Source organism: Leucoraja erinacea, chromosome 29 (genome assembly GCF_028641065.1).
Source record: "Leucoraja erinacea ecotype New England chromosome 29, Leri_hhj_1, whole genome shotgun sequence".
NCBI lineage: Eukaryota > Metazoa > Chordata > Chondrichthyes > Rajiformes > Rajidae > Leucoraja > Leucoraja erinaceus.
The window spans coordinates 11,366,573-11,381,131 of NC_073405.1; positions in this window are offsets into that span (position 1 = coordinate 11,366,573).

Here is a 14,559-nt window from a genome sequence, read left to right on the forward strand (position 1 = left end):
TGCTGGTATACCTATCAATTAGGAATTATTCTACATTGGGGACGAGCTTAAATGGGGCATCTTGTGAAGCATGGATGAATTGGGTTGAAGGGCCTGTTTCCATACTGTAGGACTCTACACGTATCAATTTTTTCCATTAATATACCTAACTTGGGGACAATTTAACATGTTATATAATAACTAAACTCTAGTCTAACAAAGTTTTAACTATCACTTGCGTTATGCATTAGCTAAACACAATTAATAAACATACATATCGCGTTAGCGGTGCTGGTAGGACATTATGGCATATTTCATTGCAAAGCTGCTTCTGATCTGAAATCCTTGCAAAGTGATCAAATCCGCCCTTTATAGTTTCATGGCAATCCTATTTACTGTTTCAATTCCAAATTGTGGGTGTAGGTCAACTTGATCTGTGCTGTCCCTTCACATTGGTTTCTAAGACCAATCATTTCACAATCTTGGTTGCAACTAATACTAACAGCTGGTTCTTGGTCTCCAATGTGATGAGCTTGAGTAGAAACAAGGAACTGCAAATGCTGGTTTACCGAAAAAAAACACTCAATGTGCTAGAGTAAGTCAGGCAGCATCTCTGGAGAACGTGAGCAGGTGATGACACATAGGTGGTGCCTTCTATGGAAATAGCAATGTTCAAGAGATGGTAAAGTAACTGGTTGTTGTATATTGCAGAATTGATAACGGATGTCAGAGGTTATGGGGAGAAGGCAGGAGAATGGGGTTAGGAGGGAGAGATGGATCAGCCATGATTGAATGGTGGAGTGGATGATGGGCTGAATGGCCTAATTCTGCTCCTATCACTTATAAACATATAAAGCTTACATTTGTCGTCTTGTTTACATGGAAATGCTGAACACTTTTTATTTTAAATGCCCGCAGTCCAATGATGAGCATCTCCATCGGTTCTGTGAGTTACTGGGACTGGAGCAAAACCAGTTGGCATTTTGGCTTTGCCACCGCAAGCTTGTAACACTGAATGAGACGTACATCAAATCCATGACCATGAGGCAGGCCAGCTGCTCCAGAGATGCTCTTGCCAAGCACATTTACGGGCAACTTTTCAACTGGATTGTGAATCAAATTAACAAAGCTCTGAGGTCCTCCTCGAAGTTACATGCCTTCATCGGTCTGCTGGATATCTACGGGTAAGACTGCCAAATCATGTCCTTTGGACCAATATCAAATTTAAAAAAAAACCCAACTTGTTTGTAGTTGAAATTCTTCATTAATTCCTCTTAGGTTTGAAACCTTTGAACGGAACAGTTTTGAGCAATTTTGCATTAATTATGCAAATGAAAAACTACAGCAGCAATTTAACTTGGTAAGATTTCAACGGGCTGAGCTCTTTAAAATGTAATTTTTCAAACTTACTTTTCGTGTAACTCATTTATTTGTTCACATTTTTTTTTTGTTTTGACCTTTGGTGCTGGGAATAGTGTTTGTTGCCCATGGGCACTACAATGATTTTAGCACCTGGTTTTGTTTGGGTGTGATGTGCACGCATCTTAAATGAGAATTTAGAATTCAACACCGCACTATAGGAAGGACATGGTCTTGCTGGACATAGTTCGGAGGAGATTTGCCAGGATGTTGCCTGTATTGGAGGACTTTAATTGTGGGGAGAGTTTAGATAGGCCGGGCTTATTTTCCCCTGAGGAAAGGAAGCTGAGGGGTAACTTTGAGGAGGCATAGATAGGATTGTTGAACACGCCCTTATCCCATAGAAAAGGTATCCAAAACAAGAGGGCATTAGTTCAAGGTGAGAGATTAGTGAATGAATCTGTTAAAATTGGGGTCAAAGATGTTTATGTTTTAAAGATGAGATGGGCTTGTGAAGTTATTCTTTTGAAGACCACTAGGTGGCTGGTGTGAAATATAGAAAGCCTTGTAGTTGGTGGAATCCTCAATAAACAAGAATCTTTGCCTCATTGTCTATGCCAGGAATCTTTAACTGGAGTTAATTGCTGTCTGTACTGAGCTCGTTTTACAAATAAAATATTTTCAAATCGGCTATCGTACTTTATCCACTGCTCTCATTGCTTGACTGTTTACTGTTGTAATATTTTTGTCTATTGTTCGGTTTACTTGGCTCAATCACTCTACACGCACAATTGTGATTTTTTTTTTGGATCCATTTACCTTTTTATTAAGGGATTCAAATTGTAGAGTTTGGGAATTGTAACCTTTGCAGCTGACGTGTTTTAGACCTCGCTGAGTCAGTTGTACAGCACATAAACGGGCCCTTTGGCCCACTTCCATTCAGACTACTTGGCCAAGGGGGAAACTGTTTAGGTGGTGGAGAGAAACTTGGGATGGAAATGGTGTCCAATGTAAAGAAAGTTACAAAGTGTTTGGCTGGTTAGCCCATCATCTTTTATTAAATCTGGCTAAAGCAAACAAGGTAAATAGACGGTACACAAAAAAGCTGGAGAAACTCAGCGGGTGCAGCAGCATCTATGGAGCGAAGGAAATAGGCAACGTTTCGGGCCGAAACGGCCCGAAACGTTGCCTATTTCCTTCGCTCCATAGATGCTGCTGCACCTGCTGAGTTTCTCCAGCTTTTTTGTGTACCTTCAATTCTCCAGCATCTGCAGTTCATTCTTAAACACAAGGTAAATAGACTAGCAGATAAGATGCATGACAGTCTGAAGAAGGGTCTCGACCCGAAACGTCACCCATTCCTTCTCTCCAGAAATGGTGCCTATCCTGCTGAGTTGCTCCAGCATTTTGTGTCTATCTGTGTGATAGACATCCCAGTAAAAAGCATTCCAATGAGGAGGGGGGATTTTGAGGGGGAAGAGAGGAAATGAACCAACTGTGACTAATCAAGGCCGTTAAGGAGGGTGTAACGTTAAATTAAATGCGTAAGGTGGCATATGTTAGTGAGAGATGTGAAGACTCCATCTAAGAGACGTGAAGGAGAACAAAAATCAAACTAGTAAAAAACTGACAAGTGTGAAAATCCACTCTAATTCTTGACATGGCACAATTGTTTAGAAGAAAGATTGGACAATGGGTTGCTAATGTGCTCGCTTATAAATGGATTTTATTTAAAACGCAAGTTTTTGTTTTGGATGGTTTTGTTGGACATGTGGGTGCTGGGAGGATGATTTATGTTCAGGGAGAGTTTGATGCAGGGGTCATGGCCTGAGTAAGGGGACACTCATTTGGTTTCTATGCTAAATTTGGTTGGTCTAATTGTGGCAGCCCACTTTATTTTCTAGCATGTGTTCAAGCTAGAACAGGAAGAATACTTGACTGAAGGATTATCATGGACACTAATTGATTACCATGACAATCAACCTTGCATTGATGTTATTGAAGCAAGGCTTGGCATCTTGGACCTACTAGATGAAGAATGTAAGGTAAGAACTAACACTTTGTTGGTGACAGACCAATTAAAGTCGATGAACCAACCATACAAGTGTACATAGTTTGGGGGAAAAGCAAAATGCTGTCAGTGGTCTGTTCAGAGACGAGAACCATAGGTTGGACCAAACAAACTTGAATCAACGAGTGTGAAATAGTAATATTATGGGTATTTATTTTCTCAAAGTATTCATAACTGTAGAGATGTGCTTTCTATTTTGCCCCCCCCCCCCCCCCCCCCCCCATACAATCAGTCTGAAGCTTTCCAACTAAGTCACCTATCCATGTTCTCCAGTGTTGCTGTCTGACCTGAGTTTCTGTAGCACTTTGTGTATTTTTGTGGAAACCAGCACTTGATGCTCCTTTCTATTTTTCTAGAATGTTTATTGCTATCGTGGAGATCTTCAGAAATAATCTCCTTTGTCATCCACTGATGGGACTATATTTGTGTAACCATATTATGTACACATACATGCAAATATTCCCTTTTTGGGGTTGGGGAAATAAAGATCCTGTATTTATTTGGGGCATTTGCTCTGCACTTTTTTTGCAATCTGACCTGGAGATCCCTGGAGTTGCTCGATTCCAGAGAGCGGTGTGACTTAACAATCTCAGGGTAGTTTAATCATGTTGAATCTCTGGCATAGGTGATTATGTGTGTGTGTGTGTGTGATACATTTAGAATATTAAATAACATTTGTAGTTTCCTTTTGGGGCACTGCATTTCTAAACATTCTGAACCAGAAGTCCGAGATGGAAGTAGTAATTATGCGCAGTGCAATCTGCAATTCATACAATTGGACCAGGTAATTGGAATAAAAAACTGCCAGCAAGTTGAAGTAACAATGTATTTCTTGATAGAAAATTAAAAAATCAGCTACAGACACTGGCAATCTGAAATAAAACCAGAAAATGCTGGAAACTAGAAGTGCTCAGCATAACACAGTGGCGCAGTGGGTGGCACAGTGGTTGAGTTGCTGCCTTAAGGGCCTGTCTCACTTGGGCGTCATTTGTGCTTCACGCAGATGGTGTGCGAAGATTTTGTATATCCCAAATTCCTGGGGCGCCGCACGTCACTGCCTACGTCACCATGCACGCATAATGCGCATCACGTGCGCGGCATAACGCGCGTGTCGTGACGAGTAAATTATGTCGCGTAAATTACGCGCTAACGACACAAGTGGGACAGGCCCTTTAACAATGCTAGAGACCTGGGTTTGATCCTGACTACGGGTACTGGTCTGTATGGAGTTTGTACATTCTTCCTGTGACTCTGTCGGTTTTCTCCAGGTGCTCTAGTTTCTTCGCCCATTCCAAAGACATGTAGGTCCATTGACCTCTGTAGATTGTGTATGGGGTGATCGCTGGTTGGCACGATCTCAGTGGGCTGAAGGCTCTGTTTCCACACTGTATCTCTAGAGTAAACAGCCAAAGACTGGGGGTGGGGGAGAATAAACCTTGAATATTTAGGATACAAGTTCTTATGCCAGAACTTTCTGATGGCGTATCTTAAACCTAAAGTTTTGCTAGGGATGTGTGGTGGTATTGTGGTGTTTAAGATGCTTTTTGATTGGCGGAGGGATGTGGATCATGTGTAGGCAGATGAGTTTAGTTTAACTTGGCATCATGTTCAGCCCATTGTGGGTCACATGACTTGTTCCTGTACTGTTCCACACAGAGGATGTTGGATGTATGGGACAAGCTGCCAGAGGAGGTAGTTGAGGCTGGGACTATCCCATTGTTTAAGAAACAGTTGGACAGGTACATGGATAGGATGGGTTTGGAGGGTTATGGACCAAGCGCAGGCAAGTGGGACTAGGGTAGCTGCGACATTGTTGGCCGATGTGGGGTCAAGTTGGGCTGAAAGGCCTGTTGCCACACTGTATTAATCTATGACTCTATTCTCAAATGAGGAGAAGCTGGATATGATCAGCCAACATCTGTGGAAAAAGAAACCAATGTTTTGGATCCAAAATTCTTTGTCAGAGCTTTCTGTTATAGGGCTTTAAACGGAAAGCATGAACACCCTGCAGCATTACACATGTTTCCTCCCTTGCCAAGTTTGAATAAAAGATCTGACCCAAAACATTAATTCTGTTCCTCTTTCTGCAGATGCTGCCAGATCTGCTGAGTGTTTCCAGCATTTTCTGTTTCTTTACTTATTGATAAACTTAGACATAGAGCGACACAGTTTGACCCCTCGAGTTACAGGTAGCTCCACTGCTAATAATGACTAGTCTAACATGGTTTCTCTTTTGTATAATTGAAGATGCCTAAAGGAACAGATGAGAAATGGGCACAAAAACTCTATCACCAGCACCAGCACACAAGTTACTACTTTCAGAAACCCAGGATGTCGAATTCTGCTTTCATTATTCATCATTTTGCAGACGATGTATGTATTGTTTTGATTTTAATTTCTAGATCTGAACTTGATTAGTTGTGACGAGAATTTAAATGAATGCAATCTTGACAAATAAGGAGATTTTAATTTCTCCAGGGATTCCGGGAACATTTTAATTTTAAGACAATTGAACTGCTTTGACATGAAGTGCAGGAGGCTGAGGGGTGATCTTTTAGAAGTGTATCAAATCATGAGGGGTATAGATAGGGTATTTTACCCAAGGTAGGAGAATCGAGAACCAGAAGGCATAAGTTTAAGGTGAGAAGGGAAGCTGGGGGGAGGGCAATTTTTATTCATACAGAGGGTAGTGGGTATATGGAATGAGCTGCCAGAGGAAGTAATTGAGGCAAGTACAATAACATATAATGGACACTTGAACAGGTAAATGGACTGAAAAGGTTTAGAGGGAAATGTGCCAAAAGTGAGACTAGCTTAAATGGAGCATATTGGTCAGCATGAGCAAGTTGGGCTGAAGGGCCTGTTTCAATACTATAGACTGATTCCATTTATTGTAATAAACTTATGATGCTTAACATTACAAATTAAAAGGTGATATTTCCGATCTATTCTAGGGTACAGCATATCATGTTATTTTAGCGTCAAGTTCAGATTTGGATACTGCTTGGAATGAATGCATTGTTTTGAGTATTGAGGAGTTGTTATTTTGAAAATTCTTCATGTTGCCACTCAAAGTTGAAGGTGCTGTCAGATGTTTATTGCATCCATCTTCAGTTTGACAAAGTGTGGCAGCAAGATGCCTTTTGACTGACAAAGCCCCCTTTAACTTTCAATCATGAAAATAAGAGCTTTTTTTTTTAAATTTGGGAACCATTCAAATTTGAAATAATTGATTAGCAGATTAATCTTGTCGTTGTCTCCGTCTAAAATGTTGTGTTGGTTTTAGGTATTGTATCAGTGTGAAGGATTTGTAGAGAAAAATAGAGACACAGTTCACGAAGAACCGATTAACATTTTGAAAGCAAGCAAGGTAAGCTCTCTTGTTTAACAAACTGGTTTAAGTAGTTAGACCAAAAATGCTGGAGAAACTCAGCGGGTGAGGCAGCATCTATGGAGAGTAGGCTATTTGACCCTTTGAGCCAGCATCGCTATTCAATGTGATTATGGCTGATCATCCAAAATCAATAACCTGTTCCTGTAGCCTCCGAATTAAAGGACGTTCTTTTAGGAAGGAGATGAGGAGGAATTTCTTTAGTCCGAGGGTGGTGAATCTGTGGAATTCTTCGCCACAAAAGGCTGTGGTGGCCGTCTGTGGATATATTTAAGGCAACGATAGATAGATTCCTGATTAGTACAGGTGTCCGAGCTTATTGGGAGAATAAGGTTAGGAGGGATCAGCCATGATTGAACGGCGGAGTAGACTTGATGGGCCAAATGGCCTAAATCCACTCGTATCTCATGATCTTATGGTCTATTAAGATTTCTTGCAGCTTAATGAAAATCTTCCATTAACAAATAAATCTCTGCTGTATAACTCTCTAATTTGTGAATGCTGTTTGTGATATTCCTAATCTGATTCTTCAAATAATATAAATTATTTCCAAAATAAACTTGTGAATGAGGTGGATAAATCAGTAGATTTGGATGAAATTATTCAAGCCTGAAACTTTTTCTTTCCTCCCCACGCCAATCCCGATGAAATTGTATTGAAGGTAATTTGTCTTTTTTTCCGATTTACATGACCAATTTTCTCATTTCACCTTGACAGTTACTAACTGGATCTAGTTACAAGCAGCGACTGAATCCAAACTACAATTGCTTGTAATTTTGGTTGCATTGTAAATGGAATGTAATTCATTCTTTCACTGTCAAAGCTTCAGGTTCTGTGAAGGATGAGCAATTTCCTTTTAGCATCTGTAGTTTGGATCATTTCATCTCAGTTAATTACTAGGTGGATGGGATGTCTTGAATAACTGCAATGGGGGGGGGGGAAAAAAAATTACTCTTGGTTTTAAGATGGAATTGGTTAAATGTTCTTATTGTGGTTATGCTTTGTGAGACTCGGTCATTGAGTCAGTGTGGAAACTGTCCCTTCGGCCCAATCTGAATACACTTTCACTTTTCTGCATGGAAGAATGTGTTGAATTTGGATTTAATTGGGAAATAATTTGTTGCATTTGCGTTGTCCTGTCTACGTATGACTCCCGATGGCTTTAGAGAAATGAGATACAAATGGAGACACAAGGCACTCCAGTTTCTGGAACCTCCAGTCTGGGGAAGGGTCCAGACTCAAAGCATTGCTTGTCCATTCCATCTGCGGATGCTGCCTGACCTACTGTCATGGGACAATGTGCACATTCTATGCAGGCAACATTAGTAAAGCCTTATTAATCTTGAAGATAGACACCAAGCTGGAATAACTCAGCGGGCCAGGCAGCATTTCTGGAGAGAAGGAATGGGTGACGTTTCGGGTCAAGACCCTTCTTAATCTTGAGTTGAGTGGAAATGAGACTCTAACAATATCATGGTGGCGAGCGGAAGTAATTCCTGCCACAGCTCTGAGATCGGAGAATGTGCGACTTTGGATGAATCTTTGCTGTTGCACAGATGGAAAATGGATGCTACAGCGGTGCAGCTGTATGTGCTGCTGCCTCGCAGTGCCAGAGACCAGGTTTCGATTCTAACCTTGGGTACAGTCCGCATGGAGTTTGCACATTCTCTCTGTGACCGTGTGTGTTTCTTTCGGATGCTCTGGTTTCCTCCCACATCCTAAAAGTAATTGGCCTCTGTAAATTGTCCCTGGTGTGTAGGGTGTGGATGATAAGGTGGGATAACATGGAACTAGTGAGAATGGCTGATCGATGGGCAACATGGGCTAGGTGGGCCGAAGGGCCTGTTTCCATGCTGTAAACTATGTAATCTGTTATGAAATAATATCTGAGCACCTGATTTTCTTCATCTTATGACTTTAAGTCAGTGCTGGTTGTGGAGCTGTTCCACAAGGATACTGTTCCTGTCGCTGGTGGTCGGGTCTCCAACATCACTTTAAGGTCTTTAAGGAAAACGTTACCTGCAACAAGTGACCACAAGAAGACTGTGAGCTATCAGGTAACTTTACTTATTCTATGACTTGCAAACTAATGATTTTGTGTTAGAACTGCTCCTCACTACTACTGTAAAAAATGTTCTTGTATTTTTTCCTTAACAAAAATCACCTGAAATTGGGTTCAGATTTATTATTGTCACATGTGCTGAGGTATGGTGAAAAGCTTTGTTTTGCATGCTGTGGAAACTGACTACCTGTGTTGCACATCTATTTGCACAAGCCAACTTGAGTGCAATAAGTAGAACGAAGGGGAACATAGAGTGCAGTGTGTAGTTCTCAGCAGTGTAGCGCACCAGTTCTATAGACAAAGTCCATTGTCTGCAATAGTGGAGAATCGGTCTCTACGGTAGGTTCAAAAGCCTGACAACGGAGCAGGAGAAACTGTTTGAGTCTGGTAGTGTGTGCTTTCCAGCTTCTGTACCTTATGCTGACTATTCTGCCTGCCTGTTCTGTCAACTCCTGGATCTCTTAGTTTGCTCAATAGCTCTGCTGCTCTTGGAACGTTTGACAGGCGACAATTGAACAAGGATCCTTGTAGGTGAAGCACTTTAGCACTGTTTCTTGCACAGTAAAAACTGTTGAATTAAGAGTAAGTCTGTCATGTTTAGTACCAATTTTTGATTTAAATATTTTGTCATCAACAATGCTGCACCTTTCTGCAGTTTAGAGCATCACTCCAACAACTAATGGACACTTTGAATTCTACAACTCCTCATTATGTTCGCTGTTTGAAGCCGAATGATACAAAGCAGCCCTTTTTGTAAGTAAAATTGTTTCTGCTGCTTTAATGCCACTAAATATAATTGTTCTGTAATATTTTATAAAATGGTGCATGATAACTATTAGGAAGCCGAGTAAAATATTAAATTCTTTAGTTTAAAACAAAATTTAGACAAATTCTATTTTTTTAAAGTTTTGAATGTCAGGAGACGTGCATGAAAAAATATTTCGAAATCCTTTCATCTCCTTTTCACTTCTATCCTTTGTCATTTATTCCACCCAACTGCCAATTAAACCCCTCTCGTCTCTATCCACCTATCACTTGCCAGGCTGTGCTGCTCCCATCCCTTTTTCAGCTTTTTCCTCTCACTCCTATCAGTCGGAAGAATAGTCTCGGCCTGAAACGTTGCCTGTCCATTCCTATCACAGATACTATCAGTCCTGTTGAATTCCCCCAACACTGTTTTGCTCAGAAGTTCAGCATCTGCAGTTCCATGTTTCACCAAGTGATACGTTTCATCTTTGTCTTTCAAATCATTATAGATCCATTAATTTTGAGTAAATGCTTGACTTAATATTTGTACAAATAATGGCAAATGTGAATTGGTTTTTAAATGTTGGTGGCATCTGAGACGTCCAAGAACCTTCACAAGATCTCTTTGAATACTCAAACATAAGAAACCTTCTCTTGGTGAACTCCAACTATTTGAGTATTCAAGTTGTCTCTCACCCCACTCTGCATTAAAGGACATTTAAAGGACATTTACACAATCCACACCTCCACTTGATCAGCCCGATGTAGCCACACAGTATAAGTAAAGAAATGTGGAGTGGTCTTGTTAGGTTGGATCAAGCATGATCCACCCCATGTTATGTAAATGGCACGGATCACGGCTGCATTTACATAGCATCTTGAAGATTTTTGGTACACTGAGGCAGCAGTATCTACTTAACAAAAGCGCAAATTTTGGGAACATTCGGGCAACATCTGTCATGAGAAGCCAGGTTAATATTTTGGGTTTTTGAGTGAAGCATGGAAATGGGCCCTTCAGCCCACCATCGACCACCAATCATCCATTACATTAGTTCTATATTCTCCCGCTTTTGCATCCACTCTCTACACTCTGGGGACAATTTACAGAAGGCCTGTTCCTGTGGTGTTCAAGGTTCTAGTGGTAGGTGTGACCATCAGAGGATGTGAAGACTTGCCTAAGCACCAGCGATGACCTGTGGACATGGTGATCTCAAGTGGTTGTTGAGGTTACAATAGTAACAGATGAGTTGGGAGCAGATCCTGTAGTACGTTTCAAATGAAGGATGACGGAATATTAGGACCTGAACTATTTTATTCTCCCTCCATGAAGAGCGAGCAGAGGAGCAAAGTCAACTGAATAACTGTCCCAGAGAACGGCACTGTCAAATCAAAGCTAGTTTGGTTTAGAGATAGTGCGGAAACAGGCCCTTCAGCCCACCAAGTCCGTACCGACCATCGGTCCCCCGCTCACTAACACTATCCTGCGCCCACTAGGGACAATTTTACACTTGTACCAAGCCAATTAACCTACAAACTGTCTTTGGAGTGTGGGAGGAAACCGAAAATCTCGGAGTAAACCCATGCAGTCATGGGGAGAAGGTACAAACTCCATAGTCGGGATGGAACCCGGGTCTCCTGCGCTGCAAGCGCTGTATGGTAGCAACTCTACCGCCGCGCTACCGTGCTGCCCTGTTTGCAAGGTTCCATTGCAAGCAGATAAGGAACTACTGCCACTGTCTCCATGGTGGGAGACAAATGAGTATGTCATGTTCCAAATTGAGTCTTAAGGTTTGAAAATGGCAGCAAAATAAAACTTTAAAAGCTGTACAACAAATGCCTTTCGCATTTTAATGATGCCCACATCCTGGTCTCTATGTGTAATTAATGGCTATTCATCTCTGTTGCAAAATGCTCCAGGTTTAATCCGAGGAGAATGGTGCAACAATTGAGGGCCTGTGGTGTCCTCGAGACAGTTCGCCTCAGTGCCGCTGGATACCCCTCAAGGTCTGTATTCTCCTCCAAGGTTAGAGTGTCTGACCTTTCAAAATGCTCTGGAGAGTTGTTTCAAATATTTAATTCACTGAGTGCAGGAACGCTTTTATTTCCTCTGTTTTATCATGTACCCTCAAGTTTGCAACCTGTCTCGGATAGCAATATCTCATTGCCCTTTGACTCCATAACAGCATTTTAAAGACACGTGGTCGGGTAAATATATAGGATAAGTACAGAGGGATATGGGCCAAATGCTGCAACTGAGACTAGCTTAGATGGGGCATCTTGGTTGGCATGGACAGGTTGGGCTGAAGGGCCTATTTCCCTGCCATAGGACTCTAATTTGCATCTTGAAACATTTATTTCTACAAAAGAGTAGTAAAACCACGTGTAATTTCTAATAGTTAATTTTCATCTGTTCGAGAAACCATACAGAATATGCTGTCTAAGTAATGAGGCCCTTGCACTTACTATGGTAGAGATGGTTTGAAAATAGAAATCTAAAAGTTGTTCCCATTAATCAAAATAAATTGAACAAAGTGAAATTGTTGCCTGCATGGAAATTACAAACCATAATTGTCAGAGTTCTGTCCACTTTTTTGTTTTAGTAAAGTAACTTGGTTTAGTTTAGGGCTAGTTTATAGATATAACATGGTGACTGGCTCTTTGGGCCACAGAGTCGACAATGATCTTTGATAGCCCCATCACACTAGTTCTGTTGGGATGGGAGATTTCAACCCTCACATGGTCTTCCTTGTTTCGACAAATGCAATCAACCCGGTGTGCACAATCAAAAAAAAAATGGTTGGCATAGATGAGCTTGACTGAAAGGTCTGTTTCTGTGCAAAGTGGAAGTAGGTGATATTGGATCATGTGGTGGTTTACTTGCAGGAACCGTTCCACTAAATTCCTTTGCAGCTGAGCTACTGTGCTGCTCCTGTGAGGTTCACTAATGCTGCATTTTATTTCTTTATATTTTTCACCAGATGGACCTACACAGACTTTTTTAATCGCTACAGAGTTTTGACAAGAAAAAGTGACGTGCATGATGACAAGATACAGACCTGTAAGAATGTGCTAGAAAATCTAATCAAGGTAATCGAATAGTTAACGTTCTGTCACGTGGCAGGTTACAAAATGGACGACTGACTAGGTAGTTTGGAACTTGGGCTACATTTGGGTGGTCTCATAGAAATTGTAAGTTGAGCCTGTGCTCTTCAATACTGGGGTAAATCAAGCTGCCCCCCCCCCCTGAGGCAGTACAGACTAAAGGCCACTGGGGGGTGGGGGGGGGGTGCACCATCACAAAAACACTAATGCTTTTTAGTTCCTGGGGGTTCTGGTTTCAATAATAATTGCTTCTTTCTTCTACACTCCAATGAATTCAGATGCAACCAGTTCAATGTTTAGGTAATCCACAAAGTGAACCACCTTAAAACTGCAAGTATGCAATGTTGCACTGCAACCTAATTACAGGTCCCAATAATATCAGAAATAAACATGTGGACCACTTCTCTCTTGTATGAAGAGAGGCAAGGGTACTGTTATTATTTATTGATACCATTTGTGTTGGAGTTGAGTGTGCAAAAATAAACGGAAATGGGAAACTTTGTGACGTTATCCAAACAGAAAATGTTCTGATAATGGCTTCTCAAGAGAACTTTGTCATCTACAGGATGTAAATAAGTACCAATTTGGAAAGAGTAAGATCTTCTTTGGTGCCGGACAAGTGGCCTACCTGGAGAGGCTACGAGTAAGCCAGTTGCGAACTGCCTGCATAACGGTGCAGAAGATCATGAGAGGCTGGTTTCAAAGAAAAAGATATCTGCAGACGTACAAAGCCATTATAGTCATACAGAAGTACACAAGGCGGTTTCTCGCTAAACAGTGAGTGTGATTCTGTGTTAACCTGTGGTAATGTTTATTGTGCAGGACAAGAAATCTTCCATTCCAATAAAGCTGGAGTAACTCAGTGGGACAGGCAGCTTCTCCGGAGAGAAGGAATGGGTGACGTTTCATGTCGAGACCCTTCAGACTGGTTCGGGATATGGGAAACGAGATGTAGATCGATGATGATGTAGTGAGATAAACAACAATGAATAAAAGATCTGCAAAAAAAGTTACGATGATAAAGGAAACCAGCCATTGTTAGCAGTTTGTTGGGTGAAAACGAGAAGCTGGTGTGACGTGGGTGGGGGAGGGTTAGAGAGAGGGAATGTCCGGGTTACTTGAAGGTAGAGAAATCAATACACATCATTGGGCTGTAAGCTGCCCAAACTAAATATGAGATGCTGTTCCTCCAATTTGTGTTTAGCCTCACTCTGACAATGGAGGAGACCTAGGAGAGAAAGGTCTGTGTAGGAATGGGAAAGAGAATTAAAGTGCTTAGCAACCAGGAAATCGGATAGGTTCAGGAGGCCTGAGCAAAGGAGTTCAGCGAAACGATCGCCCAGTCTATGTTTGGTCTCGCGATGCATTCCATATTAATGGTTCAATGGATTAGAGCTCCAATATCTGGCCCACTTGGAGCTTTAGTGCCTGATCAGCAGGTTTTCCAGATTATACGATATTGATTAATATTCCCAACAAATTTTTAAAAAATTCCGATATTACGTGGTAAAATATTATTTCGATGAATTTAAAGGGAATGTGTGGGTAAATGGTTCTGGTCTGTTGGATGAGGGTGCGAGTCGGGGCTCCAGTGAGCAGAGGGATTGGGGAATGAGTATAGGGACCAGGGCCCAGGGGAGGGAAGGTCTGGGAACCAGGGGGGTGGGGTGGGGGAGGAGAGAGGATGTTGGCAGAAGTACTGAACCCAGTGAGCTGTGGGGATGGTGTATAGGGACTAGGGTCATGGTGAGGTGTGGGGGGAGAAAGCAGAGCATGGGGAGCTAGTGGGTGGGGGCATGAGGGGGTGGTAGTTTGAGACCAGGTGAGGGGGCATGTATGAGAGTATGG